Genomic DNA, 22,952 nt, shown 5'->3' on the forward strand with positions numbered 1-22,952 from the left:
GCAGCTTCAGTTCGGAAACACTGTTCACTGAGCTGAAATGTGATTTTTGGTAGTTGGCCACCATGTGCTATAGTGCGACATTACGTGTGGTTTGTTTTGTTGTTTTGGTGTTGTGAAATTCATGCGGACTGCGGTGCTCTAGAGGTCTGGTTGTGTTGGGTCCAGAGTTTGAGAGGTGTATGCAGAGGAGTGAGTTTGTCAGTAGGGTTTGTTGGTGAAAGTCCTGGAAATCCATAGAGGGTCTTCACACCTCTCCAGGGACGTCATTTCACCAAAATGCCAGGGGTAGCGGAAGTGACATCGCACAACCCTTGACCCCTAATGACATCACAGAAAGTGATGTCATTTGACCCCACCCCGAAGTGATATCGCGGGAAGCGATGGAACATGACCCTTCATCCGTTGACAAAACATGAAGTGGCATCACATAGCGTTGTACACTACGAAAAATATGGTTATGATATGACTATAATGTGATGTACATTTCATACAAGAATGAATCGCCATATGTATCATTAAGATCAGTGTGTATAGGCCCATACAACCAAATTACTGTGAATGCAAGCAGACGTCCATGACCAAATGATAATGATGTGTTATTATATAGCACTTATGCTTAAGCGCTTTACATAGAAGAAATATACACCCAATATCACCCAACATGTGTTGGTACCCATTTATCAACCTCAGAAGGATGGAAGGCTGAGTTAAGGCGTTTAAGAACAGACTAAATCAGTGACTCACCCCCTGAAGTATGCCTGAAATAAACCTTTAATGAGTCTAGCAATTATTGTATAGAATTCCAGAAAGACACATTTTTTGGTATTCCTATTCTTTCTTATTTAGGGTCAGTGCTGAAAGTGTTAGACTTGTGGCACTTCTGTTCTTGTGTTTCTTCTTTTTTTTTGAGGGGCCTGAACAGGAAAGCTAGCCATTCCAGAATTAAAGATCTAGATGGTGCTGGCCACAGCCCAGGAGCTTGCATTGCATTGCATTGAATTGCAAAAAAAAACCGTTTTTTTAAAAAGAAAATTTTAGAGGTCGCAAGGGAGACAACAGAGGTCTGAAGGGAGACCTCAGAGGTCGCACTTGCGACCTCTGGCGACCCCCAAATGACATCCCTGCACCTCCCTCCCCCGAAATCCACCCAAGTGTCACAGGTTTCCCCCCTTCTCACCTGTCTTTGTTGTTTGTTGGAGTTCTTCGATGGAGTCTTCTTTTGTAGAGTTCGGTTCTTGTATAACCCAGTGTGCAGGTCTTCGGGTTCCAGCGTGCGTTCAGCGTTCTGAGTCCTGGGAACGTTCAAATGTCCGGGAAGTCCGAGGAAATCCAGGAAACAGCGAAGAGTGCACACGGAAGACCAGTGCACGGAGATCCGGGATGCAAGGAGGACAAAAAGGCGGAGGAATGAAGGAGGAGGAATTTAGGGGAACCGGGAACCAGGAATCAAAGCAAAAACACAAGCGAACTACAGCAGCACACGTCTAGCCACGGCAAGCGATAGCATTGAGATGCGCAGGGCCGCGGACGCGTGTCCGCTTTATAGAACGTAATGCGTACGGCACGGAAACTGGTAAACAGTATTCCGCGTTTGGTGGCCATGTTGGGAGTACTGCTGAGTGCAAGCCCCTATGGGTTCAGTCACCAGGAAGTCCAGAAAGGACGCGTCCGATGGTTCATGACAGCATGCCTCCTCCAAAGCCAAGTTCTTCTGGGTGTGCCCAGGTATATAAGGTGGTACCTTTGAAGTAGCCTGGGGGCGTTTAGGTTTGAGACCGGTTCCCGGGTGCGTTCACTGTGTGGATAGCCTTTCCACTCCACCAGATACTGTAGCTAAACATGTCTGACCCTGGAGTCACATATTCGGGACACTTCGTATTCTAGCTGGTCGTCGACAACCACAGGGGTAGATCTTGGAGCAGACGGGAGGTCTGAACGTATAGTTACATTAGAGATGTGTGAAACACTGGGTGGATCCTCTTCCAGGAGTCTGGTAATTTGAGTCAGAAGGCCACTGGGTTAATGATTTCCTTTATGGAAAAAGTGCCATAGTACCAAGGCGCCAACGTATTAAGTTGTAAGTGTCGAGGCAGTAGTTTCGAGGATAGCCGGACCTTATCACCCGCTGCATAGGAAGGTCCTGGTCTTCTTTTGGAGTCTGCATAGTGCTTGGTGTTATCTCGGCCCTTTCAAGGTGTTCTTTGGCTTCCTTGTGGACGTTGATGAGGGTTTCAATCCCGGAGTCCACTGTAGGAACTGGTGTAGGATGTGGGAGAAGGGATGGTAGAACCGAAGGGTGGAATCCTTGGCTGCAGAAGAAGGGGCTGGTCTTGACAGCCGAGTGATCCGAATTGTTGTAGGCGAATTCAGCCACAGGTATTAAAAGAGACTAATCGTCCTGGACCTTGGTGGTGAAACAATGAAGACACTGCTCCAGGGTTTGGTTCACATGTTCAATAGCTCCGTTGGTCTGTGGATGATAACCTGAGGAGAGGGCAGGTTGGATTCCTAGTATACGGCATGTGTTTCCAGAATTCAGATATGTATTGAGGACCTCTGTCTGATATGATCTTGGAACGGATTCCATGAAGTCGGAATATGTGTTCCAGGAAGATTCCAGCAAGCTCTGAGGAAGATGGTAATTTATACAAGGGTGTAAAATGAGCCATGTGAGTGAATAAACTCAATAATGGTAACCATGATAGTTGTGTATCCCCTGGAAGGTGGTAGTTCCACAATAAATTCTATAGCAATAAATTCCCAGGGCCTTGTTGGTAGCGTTGGTGGGAGTAGGAGACCCCTCGGCCTCTTGTTATCATGCTTGTTTTGATTGCAGACTGTACAGGCTTGGATGTACTGCTGGACGTCAAGTTTCATTTTTGGCCACCAAAACTGTCTTTGTATTAAACAGAGAGTGTTGGTAATGCCACAATGTCCTGAATGAAGTGTATCATGACAGAGGCTTGTAATCCTTTGTTGTAGTCTCTGTGTGGGAATGACCAGGCCATTGTCCTTGAACAAATACCCGTCCTTGGTTTTAAGATTCCATCGATTCTTCCCAGTAAATTCCTTCCAGATCTCTGAGGACTGGGTTTGAATTTGAATGTCTTCCAGGAGAGTGATTGCTTGAGCTACGAATATTGTATGGGAAACATCTTTGGGAAGGATCGATCTTCAAGAGTTGTGTAGTTGGGACGATGGGATAAGGCGTCTGCAATTATGTTGTGTGTTCCAGGTTCATGATGGATTTGGAACTGGTCCTGGGCAAAGAAGAAGGCCCAACGGGCTTGACGACTATTCCTACATTCCATGGATTGTAGGACTTGGAGATTCCGATGATCCGTACGGACCTGAACAGGATGTTTAGCTCTCAGGAGTAGATGACGCCACTCTGTGAAGGCTTGATGGATGGCCAACAATTCCTTTTCCAGGACAGAATAATGGGTCTCGATAGGAGTTAGGGTTCGCGAGAGATAAGCGATGGAGTGTTCTAACTTGTCCTCAAATTCCTGCTTTAAGACTGCTCCGATGGCGTAGTGTGGGTGCTTTTCAGGCGGTTTCATTGTGTTTGTAGCTGAAGAGCCAGGTTTTAAGAAGTTTTCTGAATTTTGTATGGTCCTCCATAGTTCGTATTTCCCTTGGAAGGGATTTCCATAGTTTCACAGCTAAACAGATGAATGCTGATTCATCAGGTTTCTTCTTCGTGATTGTTTGGGTTCTAGACGGGTGACGTTGCAGGGTCTCAGAGTGCTGGTTAATTTGTAGATGGATAGTTTCTTTTGAATACATTCTGCTCTGTTATGCTCAAAGAGAAAGCCACTGGGAAAAAAGCAAAAAGAGAAACGACCAGGAGAAGAGAGACAGTCTGTTGGCCCATTTTTAGTTATTCATGTTAGTGGTAGGGTCAGCTAGAAATAGGTTTGGGACTGAGGACAAATTACACTTTTTGTCTTCCTGATAACAGATGAGCACCTTTATTTAATTTAGATAGGCAGGGTGATCCCTTTAGTAATGGGGAGAGATAGGTATGTGTCCTTATATTTTCATTAAATAAAGGTAACATGTCCTCAATGTGTCTGACTTTTCCTTTTGTTCACCATGCAGGCAATTGGCAGAATGGAATCTACAAGCAACAGGGGGAAGAAACAGTAAGGAGCAGATCACCAAGCCTCAGGTCAGGTGGGGAGTGAGGGTGGGGAGTGAAGGGTGTGTGGAATGAGGTGTTAGGGATTAGCCATTCCTTGAAGAGGAAGGTAATGAGCTCTTTCCTGAACTGTAGATGCGATGGGCCGAGTCTGATGTTGATGGGGAGGAGGATCAAGAGTCTTGGGATGTAGAGTGGGATGGCCTGTCTTCTGGTTCTTTCCTTCCTGCACCGGCGTAGTCGGCACATGTACTTAATTCTAGTGGATTGCAGGCCTCCAGGGATGTGGGGACTTCAGGGTAAAAGCTTATAGATGATGCAACATGATTTGAGGATGATACAAGATTGCAATGGAAGCCAATGCATTTCAGTGAGGGTAAGGGTGAGGTGTTCAAATTTGTGGAGTCCTCTGAAGAGTCGTGCTGCTGCATACAGGCCACAGCCAGGTTAGTCACCAAAAGACATTCCAAAAGTGCATTACCACCATCCAAGTGGGAAAGGACCAAGTCCTGGACAGTGGTTTCGAAGTTGTGTCTCATGAGGAGTTTGACTTTCCGCCGGAGAGAAAGTTGGTAGCAAGCTGTTTGTGTTTTCCTTGCTTCGTGCTGTCTGAAACTGAGGTGCCAGTCAGTACCAATCCCAAGTGACTTGGTGCAGATGGCCAGACAGTGTGTGAAGCCCTCAAGGTTCATAGCAGAGAGCTAGATCTAGATGTCATGCTGTTCGGTGTTGTTGGTCAGCAGTAGGAATTCATTTTTGGAGTGGTTGATTTTCAGGTAAACACTTGGCATCCACAACTGGATCAATGTGTTGCTGGCCATGAGCCTGTGGATGTTTTCAATGGAGGATATCTTGAGGTAAATGTTTATGTCATCTGTGTATTTGTAGATATGAATGTTTTATGGAGTGTGGAATTTTCCAATCGGTTCCATTTAAAGACTGAAGTCCAGGAGGGACATGTTGGATCATTGCGGGACTAAAGAGGTGATTGGTAGAGTTGGCGATCTGGGGGAATACATTTGTACAAACTGTTGGTGATTAGCAAGTAAATTGTAATTGTCTGAGAGACATTTGCCTTGCTTGGTTACTATAGACTAACACAGTGGCCTCTCCGTATCCCTAATCGTAGAAAGAACTTAAAATTCTGTACTTGTGGATTCCACATTTCCATGAATTAGATTAAGTACTGCCTTCTACTTTCTCCAGAAATAAAAATAAAACAATGGTTTCTCTTCATTATCTGTCCTCTAATTCTGATTAGAGGGTTTCTAATTCTTGTACCTTGATAATACAGATGTTTCTAGATCCTCTACATTCTCCTCCAGCACTGTCTTTCGGTCTTCTGTGTCTGATATTCGCCTGCCATGGATTTCATTTCAGTATGTATTTCACTCATTTGTCTTTTTATCCATTGTGGCAGTGGGTGATTTAATATCGGCTAGTTCAGTCAGTATTATGTTGATATCAATTCTTAGGATCTCTGTCAGGGATTGCATTTCTGACTGTTTCAACGCATTGTGTTTCTCTGTTGCCTGATCACTAGATTCTATTGATGTTGGTGGAAATAGCTCTTCATTTCAGGTGGGGTTTGCTCATAGGCATCTTGAATACTGGCCATACAGCTATTGATTCTGACTTCTCTACTGCCTGCCACTGCTGTGCTCACAGCACCTTTGGCTTTGCTCAGATTGGCAGGAACCAGTTGCAGTGCTGCTATATGTATTTCTTGAGGGAACTGCCCCTCCTTTCCACTGAATCAGGATCTCTGGGCCACATGGAGCTTCAGCTGTCTTATAGTTACTGCACAGGGTCCACAATGTCGGCCTGTGTAAGTGCCTCGAGACACTCGCAGCTCTGCCAACCATTTTGTCTGACTCACCAATGTCCTGTTGCTGAAGGATTTCACAAGTTTGCTGGTAAGGTATTGTGCTTTGCATCAGCTTCTAGGCTGCATCAGCTTCTAGGCTGTAATTATTGCCATTGTGTTAATCAGAGTTTGCCCTGTTTTAAAGGACAAAAGACTTGGTGTGGAAGTGACACCATTCTTTACAAACACAAGAGAACTGCAGAGGTGGACTTGATAGTCAACTTTGACCGTACCATATCATCTGTGCCACCATGTGGATTACTAGTTTTCAACTTCATTTTTTTGATTGGCATCACAATTATATAACGTGTGAAGTTTGCAAACTTCTCACAAATCTCATTTTCCAAGGTCCAAATGTCAACCTTTCGTCCTTTACAGGGTCGTAAAATAAGTGCCATATAAAGGGTAATAGTACACGTTAGACGTGGCCTCAAGGGAGGTCAAACGTACGCAAATGCTTTTTCATCTGACTAAAGCAGTCCTTCTTAACAGCGTTGCATAGAATACTGGTAAACAGTAGCTCTCATGTCCTAGAAAATAATCGAGGACTCTGCGCTTAATGAAAAACACATAATATATGCTGGTCAGGCAACTCAGCAGGTTTGGGTTCCAATCCCAGTAACATAGCTCTGCGTGTTAAGGTGTCTGATGCAAAGAGCGTTACATAACCTTCCTGTTACAATTTCGAATCCTAGTGAGATTGATCAGCTGGGTAATGTTTTTGCTGCACAGATGATCTCAACTCTTTATAACCTATGCCCCAACTGATTTCACAGCACCCCTGAAGCTTAATCCAGCCCTGGGGCTTCACTCATATTTGTGTGGTTTACCGGGTAGAAGTGATGAAATTGAAGTTATGATCTATGCCACTGCTCTGTCTCCTAAATCTATCAAAATTGTGTGGTGCAAACATGTGCAAAATTATTATAATTATTTATTTCATATATGGGGCCTCATTATGAGTTTGGATTTAGCCATTCCCTGAATGGGGAAATACCGGGCCATTTACGTCCAGAGCGGGTACCGCAAGGGAACCTCGTAATAGGGTGGAATGGGATTAACAGCGCCGGCACCATTACTGGCGCCGTTAAACCCATTCCGGCTGCCTCATAATGAGGCCCATAGTGTTTTACACCATAGGTCTCAGAGTGCTCAGATAACAGAAGACATTATTATCCCACAAATTGGTACACATTTTATCAACCTTGGAAGAATGAAAGGCTTAGTTGACCCTGCCAGGATTAGAACCTGCTACAGCAAGCTGCATGCAGATATCAGGGGCGAGCGCTTAGCTCGCTGTGCTATATGACCGGCTATGCCTGCTTTTTATGCACTGTTTTACTCCACGGCATTAAGTAAGGAAGGTGAGATCCTTAGTTCAAGCATCACCAATGTAGAGGTGCTGAAATTCTGCAGATGTCAAGAAGTTTGCACCATTGAACCCATTGCTGGCATCCGATATCCAGTAACTGGGGAAAGGTTTTCAAGAACAAAACCGGGAAATTCTAGACCCTTTCTTGACTTGCAAACAAATGTTTCTCCTGTCCGAATCCATGAATCCTCTCTGCATATGTACCGCCCATCTTTTTCTGCATTTTAACTCTGCATGTGGCTTAACTGCATACAAGGCTTTACATAGAAGCAAGACCGTGCAGAGTCCCTATTGGATTCCCAAGAGTGTCATCAGTACCATTAACCATCCTTTATACCAAAAGGTTTAGGACCCATTTTACCTTTTGTTAGACAGAAAGAATTGGCCCAACTATCCCTGGCCACTTTGGTCAGTCTGGTGAACCACAAGAAATCCCCTCTATGCAATCCATTGCACTCAATCATCTCCTCATATGTATAGAATTTAGAATTACTTTGTTCTAAAAGAATCTGCAGCAACCGAGCATCCACCCGGATGCCTTAGCAAACTTGAGTTTTGTCCATACCTGGCAAACCGGAATCCACTACTCACTGACCAAGATTTTGTAGCCCAAACTTTTCTTCCCAATTCTAACAATTATGGTGGGTTTTCCCCCTTAGAGCACATCCCTGTTACACCAGATAAATTGTGCGTCCAAAGGGACTATGCAGCTTCTCAATAACCTTTTTGCAGGAGTCATGCCCTAATGCAATCACTGGGCTATAAATTGAAGCTGCGATGATAGGTAATATACTTCAATATCAAGGACTACAAGGTCTCCATCCATAAACGTACAACACAGAGGGGGTCATTACGAGTTAGGCGGTAAGGGGTTAATGGCGCCAGTAAAGGTACCGGAGCGGTCAATCCCTTACCTCCTAATTACGAGTTCTGCTCGTGGGACCCGCTAAGGCCGCTTGGTAAAACCAGGCATCCTTAGCGGGTCCCGTGAGCAGACCAGGGTACTAACAAAAGGCCCGCTATTAACGGGCCTGTTCTAAGCACCCTCCCCATACCCATTGCGCCCTATGGGGGCTCGAATGGGAATGGGGATGTACTGGGTCTGGGTTCCTTGAATGAGGAATTACCAGGCCCTCCAAAGTCGGAATGGCCCGGTAATTCCTCATTCGAGGAACCCAGACCCGGTACCCGGTAAGGGGTTACCCATACCGCTAATAGCGGCATGGCTACTTCCAAACTTGTAATGACCCCCAGAGTGTTGAGTGTTATTCTGTGGCTGCCCCCACCCCATACCAATTTGACAAGCAACTTCTTGATGTCTTGGAGCATTGACAGTGGAACCTATACTGATCAACCCACAAACACATTTAGAATTCTAGGTAATATCATAATTTTTAGTTATTGCCATCTGACCAAACATAAATAGAGGTAATTTGCACCAAGAATATATGAACCTCTCAAATGCCTTAATAAGCTGTTGTAAATTATGCTTATATTTATAAATGTAATTATTTATTTAAATTTTTGTAAAGCGATGCATGCCCATGGGCTTCAGACCGCATGGATGGAAGAGAAAGAGTATCCGAAAAGAATGCGGGAGAGGGCTATTCTACTGAGAAGAGGAGGGTTTTTTATTTTCATTTTAAAGGATGTAAGGGAGGTCAATATTTTTACATCGGAGGTAAGGCATTCCATTCCCGGAGGGCTTGTATTTCAAAGCTTGTGCAACCGAATTTTTGAGCCACGTCATTGTTCATTTTGTCACGTAAAATCTGTGCGGGTTGCTTACAGGATAGTCAGTCAATTAGGTACTTTGGGGCGGCCTGGTTCTGACATTTGTAGTGACAACAGGTTGTGTTTGATTCTTTGCTTTACTGGCAGCCAGTGAAGTTTCCCTCTGAAGGAGATGATGTGATCACATTTTCCAAGACCAAAAATGGCCCGAACTGCGCCATTATGGGTGGTTTGAAGTCCTTGCAGTTTTGCTTGTGAAGTGCCTGAAATCAAGCTGTTACAATAGTCTAGTCGAGACTTCACTAGTGCCGTAGCCACAAGGGATCTGTTTTTTTAGTGAAAGATAAAGTCTGATTTGGTGAAGTAATTTCACGACATAGCCACCTGAGGAGTGGATGTGTGAGACATGTTGTTTTATGGACAGTTTGTGATTTTAGAGAGGCACAGCTCCATCTCACTAACGAGGCCCAACCCAGCCGAAATACGTGTCTGGGGTTGCTGTTGGTAGAGAGAAGAGAATTACCTGGCATTTCGGTGCTGGACTGCCCCTGGGTAGGACAAAGACTGATATGTAGTGGAAATGTCTCTTCTGTAAAAGGATGGGGGGCTAAAGACTCTGGTTGAGACTCTAACCTGGCATATAGGCCGGTAGACAGACACTCCCAGGACCCCCCATGTTTGTGCATATTAAGTAGCTTTGGGTTTTCACCCTAAGTTACTTGGGTAATCCAAACGTGGAACCGTTGATCACTGTTCTTAGAGTGGCACAGCTCCACCTCACTGACAAGGCCCAACCAGGCTGAAACATGTGTCTGGGGTTGCTGTTGGTACTCTTGTTCAGAAGAGAATTGCCTGGCATTTTGTTGCTGGACTGGCCTTGGGCAGGACAAAGACTGATATGTAGAGGACACTTCTCTTCTGAGACTTTAACCCGGGATATAGGCCGGTAGACATTAACCCCCAGGACCTCCCTTGTTTGATCAAGCGTGAAACCCAGGGCTTATACAGATATGCTTACTGGAATTTGAAGGCCTGTGATAGGAAAGTGTGAGTACAGTGGGTCAGGTTTTTTTCAGATGAGGCCCGGAGGCGATGATGAGAAGCTCTGTCTTTGCGTTATTCAGGTCCAGAGAGTTATAGGACATTTAGCTCTAGATTTCTGAGTAAATTCTATTCAGAAATGAGGTGTCCTGGAAACCAGTAAGTTCGAGCAATACCTGGGTATCATTTGCATAGTATTTGACACTCAGTGTATCCAGGAGGTCACACAGGGGCTTAACATAGATATTAAATACTAATAGTGATAAACACGATCTCTGTGGTACTCCACATGCTAATAGAATATCCAGAGCCTGAGCAGCCACTCTGGATGTTCCTGGGCTCAGAAAACATGTGATCCATTGCATGGCCATTTCAGAGCAATTGGCGATGTTCATGAGTCTTTCTTGCAGCATGTGATGGTCCATTTTTGCTTTAATTATGTTTTTTTTTAAGGCGTGCACTGAACCTTTATACTTATCCAGTGAGGAGGGGCAAGGATTTTTCCTCCATTGAAGTTCATGTGATATTTTTAATTTCCTTGCGACGATAATATTACCACTGAACCAGCATTTCTTTTTGGTTTTGGTTTTAATCATTTTTATTATTTCCGGAGCTAGTATGTCGATAAAATCTTTGATAGCTGATGATAGGTGTACCACTAGTTCAGATGAGTTATCAAATGTTGTGATGTGGGTAAATTTAGAAGACAGTAAGGTGGAAAAGGTGAGTGCAGAGACATTTTAAAAGTCCCTACAATTTGTCTAAATCCTGACGTTTAAATTGAGTCTGGGTGGAGCGTTGGGTAGGAGTACGGTCATGTTCACCGAAGGATGTTCAGACCAAGGACAGGGTTGAATGTCTATGGACGTACTGGGTATGTTGCAGGTGAGGATCCAATCCAGGTTATGTCCCCCTTGATGGGCAGGGTGCTTTATCATTTGCATAAAACCAATAGTCCCTAGTGAGGTTAATATTGATGTAGCTTGTAAATCAGTGGGGCCTTCTGCCCGGAGATTAAAGTTACCCACCACAAACATTGGTGAATTGGGCTTAGTCTCAACATTTAGTAGTGAAATTAGCTGTTCCTCGAACAGGGGTAGGTTCTGAGGGTGCTTAGATAATGTGAGTTTAGACAGTGTCATTGATTTTAAATTTTACATATACAGTTTCACAGCCCTCAATAGGCTGTGGATTTAAGGTGTGGTAAACGAGTCAATCTTTCGCCATGAGTGCCACTCCTCCTCCTCCTCGTTGCCCAATGCGGTCTGCGTGGTACATGTTGTATTCAATTGTGACTGAGTCATATGCAGCTGACTGGGCAACTTCACATAGCCATGTTTCTGTGATTGCAACCAGGTCTGGGGTATGCATGGCAACATGGTCTGCAACGCCTATTCTGTGTTACACTAAGGAGCGTGTGTTAAGAAGGGATATTGTGAGTGAATTTCCTTCTAGATTCGATTTTTTGTCAGTGTCCAAGCTCTTGGGCATCTGAAGAAGAGTGGTACAGGTGGTGGGCAGTTGATTTGGAATATTAGGCGGGTGATCGACTTGCAGTGATGAACGGACACTACCACTACCACTATCCAGTTCTGCAACATGGTCTATTCATGGTATATTCTGATCCCTAAGTAGACAAGTGTCACATATGCCCATTCCAAATTGAGTGACTTACAGCATAAACTCTTGATTGAGGGGAGGTGGTAGGGAGGGCACTATGTAGGTTGACAACAATTGGAAACGGTTGACCTTGAGATCATTGATTGCATTAGAATCTAGTTATTTATTGCCCTAGGGTAAAGAGTAATCCCATTGATGTAGCAGGGATGAACGTATTATGCATTATCTAGTAAGCTTTCCTGGTTCAACGTTATATAGGGTTATTTAGATAAGAGTTAAGTGTCTGTGATTATTTTGAGTTCCAGTATCTATAACACAAGTTTACAAAACTACAGTAGATTCTTACAAGCATATTCACATCATCCAGATCTGCAATGGATCCATGTTATCTAGGGTGAAGTAGTTATTTACCTGCACTATATTTGATATACAATATAGTAAAAAGCCAGATGTATGTTTGTCAGATGCAGTCATGCGCAGTAGAGGCTACCCGATTCACCTGTTGTCATCGCTAGAGAGAGCTTTTTCCTTAGGAAATATAGTATGGTTCTACTGTGTGTATGTTAACCTAATGTAACTGAGGGACTGCCCGGTTCACCTGTTGTCATTGCTAGATTGAGCTGTTGCCTTGGAAATATATAGTGGTCCTACTGTGTGAATGAAAACCTACTGTAACTTCTGTAACACACTGTTAACATTCTACAACAATGAAAATATTACACTAATAAAATGTATACATTTAAAAAAAATATATAGACAGAAATTCAGTTGATTAAGCACCATTCCTCTAACAAAACAAAACAAATCACTTTGTTTCTCCCATACAGAGGGCTTTCTGTAATTACAAGTATTTTCGGCATATCACTCCTCCACAATATCTCCTTAAAGAATGCTAACACGTGAAGATGCAGAAAACGTTAAACACCGACGAAATGAGGCTCAATTTATATGTAGGACATATATGACTGAGCAACAAAAGGCAAGTCAATGTGAGAAGAATACTCAAAGCAAACAAAGAAATAGGGCGAATATGACAGCTCAGGAAACAGTTGTCCAACGGGACATGCAACGATCACGTTCTGCAGCACATAGAATAAATATGACAGACGCAGAAAAAGCCCTTGAAAGGGAAAACATTTGTGAACGCAGCAAAAATGTGCATGCCAACATCACTGATCAAGAAAACGCTGCTCAATGGAAATTTAACAAAAACAATGATGGGAAATGTCCATCCAACACAATTTACAACTGTTTATAATTTAATGAAGACGATGGCCACACACACACACCTGTGGTCAACTTAACGTTTGGTGCAATTTCTGCAGGACAAAGCATTTTCCACAGGAAAAACCAGTGATAAACTCCTTAATAAATGCTGCAATAAACGGCAAAATCCAACTACGACATATGAGTTTCACCACTGATCCAACTACGGATGTCTGGACATCACACACAGTCCAAATATTTGCTGCGTAACATCCATTCTATCAATAGTGCATTGGCTATTGCACAACCTCCAGATATGGACCATACTGCTTTAGAATATATGGCCAAATATATCACTGATCTGATGCCTTGCATCCTAGAAATGATGATCAGCGAAAATGTGCACAGCTGCACTTTAGCCCATGTGCTTTTACACGTATATTATTATAAATTATCGTCGGAATATGCATTTTCATCAAGTGAGTGAATGATAGAAACACTCAAGTATGTGTATATATGTCTAAGCTTTCTCAAAATTCCAGGTTTATCTACTGGCTCTTGTAAAGTAGTTTATTTTTAAATACATGTGTATCACCTTGTTAATCCATTTACAAAAAACAAATGTTTGAGTTTTGATTTCTTTTATTGGACTAATTGACAATGTTTTATTCTGAGCTTGAATAATGCATGAGCTTTCAAAGTCACATCACTCTTCATCTGATGGAAAAATGCAAATTTAGAAGGACGAAGTGTAATGAGAGTTTTGCATAAAAGGCAGCATTGCGAGGAATGCATTGCTCTGATTTTCTTATCGAGAAGCTACTCAGCTACGCAACAGACCTGTTTAGATTGCAAAAATAAACCCACATTCAGAAATATTGCACTGCTTAAAATGTGCTTAGATTTACACACTTACACGGTAATTCATGGATCCAAGCGCAGAAGTGGCGCACGCGGCTGGCGCACGCTTGGGCCAGCCGCATGCGCCAAAACCCATTTTGACGCACAGCATATTCATGGATACTTACATCCATAACCAGCCGTGGCACAGCGACCCTGCAGCAGCGCCAGTTACGCCCCCAAACCCGCCCCGTGCGCCAAAAACATCTGCACAAATCCCCTACATGGCGCAAAGGCCAGTGGACCAGCATACAGCCCGCCAACAATGAAAAAGAGCTAAAAATGCCACTCAGCTCTCACGCGATAACCAAATCGCGTGTTAAGCTCCCTGTGCACCCCTCGGAATATGCATACCCCACTTGCGCCCCCGGCCTATCGCATGTAAAACTCCCTGCGCACCCCTCGGACTACGCGTACCCTGCTCCCACCCAGCCTATCGCGTGTAAAACTCCCTGTGCACCCCTCAGAATATGTGTACCCCGCTCGCGCCCAGCCTATCGCATGTAAAACTCCCTGCACACCCCTCCGAATACACGTACCCCGCTCGCGTCCGGCCTATCGCATGTAAAACTCCCTGTGCACCCCTCAGAATACGCATACCCCGCTCCCGCCCGGCCTATTGTGTGTAAAACTCCCCACGCACCACTCGGAATATGCGTACCCCGCTTGCGTCCAGCCTATCGCGTGTAAAACTCCCAGTGCACCCCTTGGAATACACGTACCCCGCTCGTGCCAGGGACATCGCGCATAAAACTCCCCGTGCAGGCATCAACAAGCATGTGCAGGGGTGATGGGCTGCCTGCAGGGCATGTGCAGGGGTGATGGGCTGCCTGCAGTGCATGGGGAGGGGTGATGGGCTGGCTGTGGGGCATGGTGAGGGGTGGGGGGTGCTGTGACGTGGACTGCCTGTGGGGCATGTGCAGGGGTAATGGGCTGCCTGCGGGGAATGGGGAGGGGTGATGGGCTGGCTGCGGGGCATGGTGAGAGGTGGGGGGGCCTGTGGCGTGGGCTGCCTGTGGGGCATGTGCAGGGGTGATGGGCAGCCTGCGGGCAATGTGCAGGGGTGATGGGCTGGCTGCAGGGCATGGGAAGGGGTGGGGAGGCCTGTGGTGTGGGCTGCCTCTGGGGCATGTGCAGGGGTGATGGGCAGCCTGTGGGGCATGTGCAGGGGTGATGGACAGCCTTTGGGGCATGTGCAGGGGTGATGGGCTGTCTGCGGGGCATGTGCAGGGGTGATGGACTGGCTGCGGGGCATGGTGAGGGTTGATGGGCTGCCTGCGGGGCATGTGCAGGGGTGATGGGCTGCCTGCGGGGCATGGGGAGGGGTGATGGGCTGGCTGCAGGGCATGATGAGAGATGGGGGGTTTGTGGCTTGGGATGCCTGTGGGGCAAGTGCAGGGGTGATGGGCTGCCTGCAAGGCATGTGAAGGGGTGATAGGCTGCCTGCGGGGCATGTGCAGGGGTGATGGGCTGCCTGCGGGGCATGGGGAGGGGTGATGGCTGGCTGCGGGGCTGGCTGCGGGGCACGGTGAGGGATGGGGGCCTGTGGCATGGGCTGCCTGTGGGGCCTATGCAGGAGTGATGGCTGCCTGCGAGGCATGGGGAGGGGTGATGGACTGGCTGTGGGGCATGCTGAGGGGTGGGGGGTGCTGTGGCGTGGACTGCCTGTGGGGCATGTGCAGGGGTGATGGGCTGCCTGCGGGGAATGGGGAGGGGTGATGGGCTGGCTGCGGGGCATGGTGAGAGGTGGGGGGGCCTGTGGCGTGGGCTGCCTGTGGGGCATGTGCAGGGGTGATGGGCAGCCTGCGGGCAATGTGCAGGGGTGATGGGCTGCCTGCGGGGCATGGGGAGGGGTGATGGCTGGCTGCGGGGCTGGCTGCGGGGCACGGTGAGGGATGGGGGCCTGTGGCATGGGCTGCCTGTGGGGCCTATGCAGGGGTGATGGCTGCCTGCGAGGCATGGGGAGGGGTGATGGACTGGCTGTGGGGCATGCTGAGGGGTGGGGGGGCCTGTGGTGTGGGCTGCCTGTGGGGCACGTGCAGGGGTGATGGGCAGCCTGCGGGGCATGTGCAGGGGTGATGGGCTGCCTGTGGGGCATGTGCAGGGGTGATGGGCTGCCTGCGGGGCATGCCCACATGGCACCATGCACTTATGAGCCCCAACACAAGTCCCCCCACCAGTGACGGGCACCTGCCAGCAGGCCCCGACTCATGTCCCCCCAGCCCTATTGAAAGCAACCTGCCAGCAGGCTCCAACTCATGTCCCCCCCACCCCTCCCCCATTGACAGCATCCTGCCAGCAGGCCCCAACTCATGTCCCCCCAAACTCCATGAATATACAAACCACTGGCCCTAATCACAACCCAAATCCCACACAGTGGCAGCACGTGACTGAGCCAATGCTCATGGAGGCATGCACAAAATAAATCATAGTAGACCACACCAAGAATGAAGAATAATGAAATGTATTCAAAATGAAAACAAATGACAAAATGAAAATCACACATGCAAATGAAGAAATAATGATTGCAATACAAAAAGTGGAGCAAAGTCTGTGGGCTCCAAATCATAATAAAAACCAAATGAAACCTAAACCTAAATAACTATATACAAAGGCGGCGGGCTAGTCTGACGGCTCACTCATTGATGTCCCGGGCCAGGGCATCATCGATGTTCTGGAGGCGGGCCTGTTCCCTGGCCTTGAGGTCTCGCAGGGATGCAGCCATGGCTTCCTCTAACTCCCTTCGAGTTGCCTCGAGGCACTCAGTCCGCCTCAGTGCCCGGTGCATGGAGTTTTCCGCCCTGACCATTGTGAGACGTGCCCTCCCTGCCCGCTGCTGCTCTGCATCTATTCGCTGGCCCAACTGCTGCCACACGGAAGATACTCCCAATCCTGGGTCCTCCTGTCCGCAGGCCGATGCCTGCCCCAGGGATGTTGATGGCCCTGAGCCATGATCGCTCCCACCCTGAGCCTGCTGCTGCTGTGCACGTGCCCTACTTGTTGATGCCTGCACGTCCTCCATTTGTTGGGGTCCAGTTGGTGGGGTGGCCACCCCTGCTGGACCTCTGACTCCCAACTCTGGCAGGGATGTGTCCTCTACCAGCTTGGCTGCTGGCTCAGAGGCAGCTCCACAGGGGGTCCAGGTGATACTTGGGTGGGAAGATGGCAAGGAGGATGACTGGTGCATAGAGGTTTCAGTTGAGGAGGGGGGCGCAAGAAGATCCAGTACACGGAGGAACCCAGTGCCAACGACCTGTCTTAGTAGTGTGACGTGTCAAAAACAGGCATTCGAAATTACGTGCATTGTCCTCACGAGAACCCTGCACGTCATCCCAAATACCACGTTAGCGCAATGCCACACCAGCTAGGACAGGCTCAATCCAGTCAAGGATTGCCACGTCTGCAGGGAGAGGAAGGCCAGTTGTTGTATGCGCATCCCCTCCCTGAAAATGTGTCTGGACGGAGGCATCCCTGCTGGTGCCGGATGATGCAGTCATGGGGTCGTGGACAGGATTACACACAGGCACCTCTGCGGCAGCCTGTGCTGCCTCCTGTCCCTGGACTGCACCACTAGCACCAGTGGAATCTCCCCTTCCAGGCCCCATGCGTGGGGCTTCCACGCCCTCCTCCTCAACCAAATACCCCACCAACCTGGATGACTCCGTGCCATCTTCCTCTGTAGGCCCCTGTGAGGGCTCAGCTGCCCCTACTGCTGCTGAGGAGTCCACCTCCAACCTCTGCCTCTTGGACCTTCCCTCGACAGCTGCAGCCATGGACGCAGCACCAGACTCCTCACTCCCAGAAGATATGATTACCTCGGAGGGGAGCTGAGTCTTGCTTCTCCGGCTGGTGGTGGGATCTCTGCCACTGTGCTCCACAGCACCGTCTCCGCCCTCTTCATCAGTTGACGCTGCAGACAGGGAGAGACAGAACACAGGCATCAGGGCACTGTACAATGGTCTGATACACACACAACAGTTGCACATGAGTGGCAGTGCCAAACTTCACAGATGGCATCACACTCCCCAAAATTCATATCATTTGAACCCACACACATGCACAAATTCACATGAATCGTGCAGCAGGCAGCAGCATCCATACCCACACAACAGCATGAACATCTGAAGGTTGGCATGACGTCACAAGCAACATGGGGAGTGTTGAACACTTGCACACATGCCACCAGACAGACATGCATTTGTACATCGCCACCAGTCACAGTGCAATCATCGGCAACTATTTCACATCTGCCAATCGTGTTCCTACATGTCTGTGTCATATGCATCCATGGCGTATCACAGTCGCACACATGTCAAACACACACACACATGTATGCCGTGCACGTACATGAAGGTGGAACCAGCATCCAAGTGTCACATCCCAACCCTGGCATAGTACATACACAGAAATGCTAACATGTGTGCATCTCCACATGCAGTTGTGCATCATGCTTTGGAACAGATACACCATTGATGTGCATCACACATGACTGGACTCACATAAAGCATGGTCATGTCCCTGCACATACACATTCATTCATGGGCCATTTCAGACATATGTCCAAGCTGCACACTCCTGGCACACCTCAACATGCACTGCGTCCAATGAGTACACATGGACACTTACCTCTTGACTCCAGACGGGTCTGCCTCTCGAGGACCTGGAGGTGAAGCTCTGGGCAAATGTGTTCCAGGACCCTCATCTGGTCGGTGGTAAGGCCGACCCAGCACCCCACTGCATCTGCTGCGTCCAAGAGGCTCTGGGCCTTCCTGAGGGTCCTGGACCTGAAGTCCTCCCAGATCTTATGGATGTGTTGCAGGTCACGGGTGTAACGCTCACCTGATTCTCGCAGAGGCGCCGGTCTTGACTGGGCGACTACCGTATCTTCAAAGGTGATGTGTAGCACCCGGTTGGCTCTTTGGGCTGGACCTCTGTGCACTGTATGCCTGACGTGTAGAGTAAGATGTCTGCAGATAGAAAATATGGGGTTAATGAACTGGGGTTATTGGGGTGTCCCTATCTCTTTCCTCTTCTCCTCTCCGGTAGACCCCCAAAGGTTAACGCTCTCACCTTAGGTAAGTGAATGCCGAGCTCTCCATCTGCCTCGGGGCAGGGTGCTGTAGCCAGTTTCTTCACTGGATAGGTAGCGCAGGCCTCTTGACTTCAGAGGACTGCTGTCCGTCGTTTACTGCACGAACGGTAAGTTTCGAGTCATTCAAATGTCTTTTTAAAGTCTTTAGTAATGATGTCTCTTGTTTTGCAGGGTTCCGGCGATGGCGGATGACGGGCTGAAGTGAGTTGAAGATGGAGCCCGTGTGATGAATAGAAGCGCCTGGAAGCACGTGAGTAAGCGCTTGTTGCCTGCTTCACGATGCGCTCTAACTGTCTTTTTATTTTGCAGGTACGAGTTCGGAGCGGCTGCAGGGTGCCGGAATACCCACTGGATTAGATGCGGAAGGGAGTAATGGCACGTGAGTATTTAAGTTCCCCAATGTCTTTAAACGCACCTTGTTTTGTCTTTCCGATGCGGGATGCAGCTCCGAAGGCCTCCGGAGCGTGCGAAGAGTTGGTAAGCTTTTGTCTTTCAGATGCCGGAATGCAGTATGAAGACCTCCGGAGCGCACGAAGAGTAGGTAAGCCTTTGCCTTTCAGATGCCGGAATGCAGTGTGAAGACCTCCGGAGCGCACGAAGAGTAGGTAAGCCTTTGCCTTTCAGATGCCGGAATGCTAACCTGTTCTTTCTTGTCTTTATAGGTGTTGCTGAAGACTGGATTCAGGATGGTAAGCCTTTTTCCTTAGGCCCATGACTGGATGCAGAAGACACGATGAGCGTCCTGCTGCAGAGGGTGCAGAATAACGCAAAGCAAGATTCATCCACCGGGTGTGGTTTAAATAGCCTCCTGTAGTGCTTAGGTGTCTCCTTCCACAGCCACGCCTAAGTAAGAAAAGAGTTCCTGGTAAGAAAAGAGTTCCTGCCTTCCAGAAGAGTTCCAGTGTTCTAAATCTAGGGAGTGGCTCCAGCCCCACCCAACAGGAAAAGTAGTTCCAAACAGAAGAGGATCAGAGGCTCAACTGGCAGGCAAGTAAGCAGCATGGTCTGCTGCAGGTAAGTCCACCCAAGCATTATGAGCCCGGCGCTTCCAGCGCTGGGACTGGGCATATTTATGAGCCTGGTGCCACTGGCGCCAGGACTGGGTCCAAAAGGTCCCAATTGGGACTGGTTGGCACTCGGAACCTGGGTTATGGATCTGCTTCCAAGGGAGTTGGGAAAACCCTGACCTTTTGGAAGCAGGGATCATGACAACGGGTTGCCACCCCCTCCGTGTTGATGGCAACCATGATGTCCATCCAGATCCTCTTCCATCCAGCCTTGTCGGCGCGTTGTCATCCGAAGAGGGAAACATAATTCACCAGGACTTGCTCCACCAGGATGCCAATTTCTCCTGCAGTGAAGCTGGCAGCCCTCTGCCTCTCTGCCGGGGCGGGGGGCGCCACTGGTCCCAGATGCATTTTGGCCCGATATGGCAACCCTAGAGGCAGGTGTGGGTGGCCAACTGGTTCCTGGTCCTGGGTTGTGGAGCGATGGAACTGCAGTCGGGAATCGTCTGTTCTAGCAGGGGTGGTCGCAGCAACTGGACCCCTGCAGATGGCTGATGTGCAGGCACCAAATTGCAGGCCACATGGCCAGAAGGCTGGCAGGCAGCAGCAGATGGCTCGTGGGAGGTGGCTCGAGGATCTGGGGGGCAGGAAAATAGCCTTCTGGGCAGGAGTGTGATCTTTCATGTGTTGTCGCGTGGCCAGCTTGATGCAGAGTGAATTGGCAAATGAAAAAACAGCACGTCAACGAGTAATTCGAGGAAAGAGCCTTAGTGCGTAAGTGCGTCTGTGACGTGCTGCGTGCTGGCGTTTCCCTCCGTACGGGTGCATAGTGAATCCGCATGTGCAAAAACAGCACATCCTCATGTGAATGCGTGTAATTTGAGGAAAGGGCCTTAGTGCATACGTGCGCCATTGACGTTATGTGCGTGGGCGTTTCCTTCAGCACGGGTTAAAGGTCCAGAGGGGAAGCAGTCCACTGTGCATGCTATTTGTGGAGACCGATGCATCTGTTTACTCTTCTGGATTCACACGCGATCACTTCACAGCGTTTGTAGTTCGTACCTCTTCTTTTGCCGGGGTGTTTCCTACGCGCACAAGCACGTGTGTTTTTCTTTCTCTTTTCCACGCAAGGCAGGCGGTGAGTCACGCACGCTATTTTTCCCACTGTGATTCCCCCTGTGCAGTGCATACTGTTTTCAAGGTCATAGTAGCCCTTGTGTTCCACGCGTGCATGTTTTTTGTGTCCCTGGGTGCCACACCATACTGCAGGAGGTTAAATCCACACATGTGGGCTACCGTGGTCATGTGCATGTTTTTCTTTTGAAATGTTACTATATTTTTTTCTTTTTTTGTCACTTTTTTTACATTATTCTTTTCAATTTTTTGGGGGGGCCTGAGCATTGCGTGACCCGTCATTTTTCCCCAGGGGTCACACACAGCCTTGCAGGAGCACAGGGGTACCTATTCCATCCAGTACCCTGCCCCCTTCAACCAAATTGCCCAGGAAAATTGTTGAGTGCACCTCCCATCGGCTATTTACCATCTGTGCCATGTTTGGGAGGCCATCAAAGGCTAAGGGCGGCAAAGCTGGGCGTCCTCCCAGGGCTGGGCATGGTCGGGCATGTGGGCATGGAGACCAAGGGGGACAGGGAGTCCAGGGTGGTCAGGGTGGCTACAGAGGTGGAAGAGGCATGTGTGCCCCACTTGGGCAGGATGCCCAGCCACGTGCTGGTACAGACATGCCACCACCCCCTGTGGCTCCTGGAGATGCAGCAGTTGCATCACAACTTGGCACCCATATGACCAAACACTAACTTTCATCTGCTGTCATGTGTACCACCGGTGGTGGTAGCTGCAGGTGCAGCTGTGGGGACCACCACCCAGGCTCGGGATCGGGCAGCGCATGTTGCGTTGTGTGATGAGGACTCCCAGGATGATTTCCATCTTGTCAGGAGGTGCATGTCATGTGTGTCCAGTGTAGCTGTGACTGGGGCACACGTATCTGGGGCAGTTATGACATCTGCTGCCCCAAGCAGCCGGGTGGTGGTAACTACATGGGCAGATGCAGCCAACACCACCCCGGCAGTGAGTCAGATCAAGCCTGACCTTCCGTCCCCATTCAAACACACACTCCCTTGGTCCAGTCCACCAGCCCCACTGATCAGGGCCACATTGGCCAGTCAGGGTCAGTACCACCGCCCAAAAGGAGGAAGCGTGCTCCTGTGCAAGAGGCTGAGACCCCAGACATGGCCATGGCCTCTGGCACGTCAAGGAAGAAGCCTTTCAGCAAGCAGGAACTGGACTTCCTTGTGGACTACGTGTCGGCACACAAATGTGATATGCTTGTGGGCCCACAGTGCCATACAAGGCCTCCCCAGCGTTGGGTCCACAGGCAGCATATTGCGGATGGTGTGACAGCTTTGGGATTCCAGGTGCGCATGGCTCAGGACTGCTACAAGCGTTGGAATGACCTCCAACGCTGTGCAAAAGAAAAGCGTGCCTCCAATTATTCCATGTCTCAGGTGACTGGTGGTGGGCCAGCACCAGAGGATGAACTCACTCAGCACGAGGAGATCGCTGCAGAGTTCTTCCAGGAAGAACAAATCCATGGAGTGGGAGAGAGGATGGTTATGATGCATCGTCCGGTGAGTATTGATGCGTGTTACTCAATGACATGTGTGTTTGGCGTGTGTGACCCTCACAGCTACAATTTGGGTCCTTCCTTTCATGAATGTCCCTCTCTACCTGTGGTGGTCACCAGGGGTCTTACCTCTCGGCCTGGCTTTCTAAACAGCACCTGGCAGCTCTCGCCTACTGCATTTTCATTTTCTGCTGAAACTTCCTGTGCTATGCTGATGACACTCAACTAATTTTCAGGCTGCTCTCGGCCACCTCTTCTCGCGCCCTCATTTCTGATAGCCTCATTGCCATTTGAAATTGGTGTACTGCCAACGATCTCTGTCTAAATG

This window comes from Ambystoma mexicanum, chromosome 3q, assembly GCF_040938575.1.
Source record: "Ambystoma mexicanum isolate Mex_15411 chromosome 3q, UKY_AmexF1_1, whole genome shotgun sequence".
NCBI classification, from domain to species: domain Eukaryota; kingdom Metazoa; phylum Chordata; class Amphibia; order Caudata; family Ambystomatidae; genus Ambystoma; species Ambystoma mexicanum.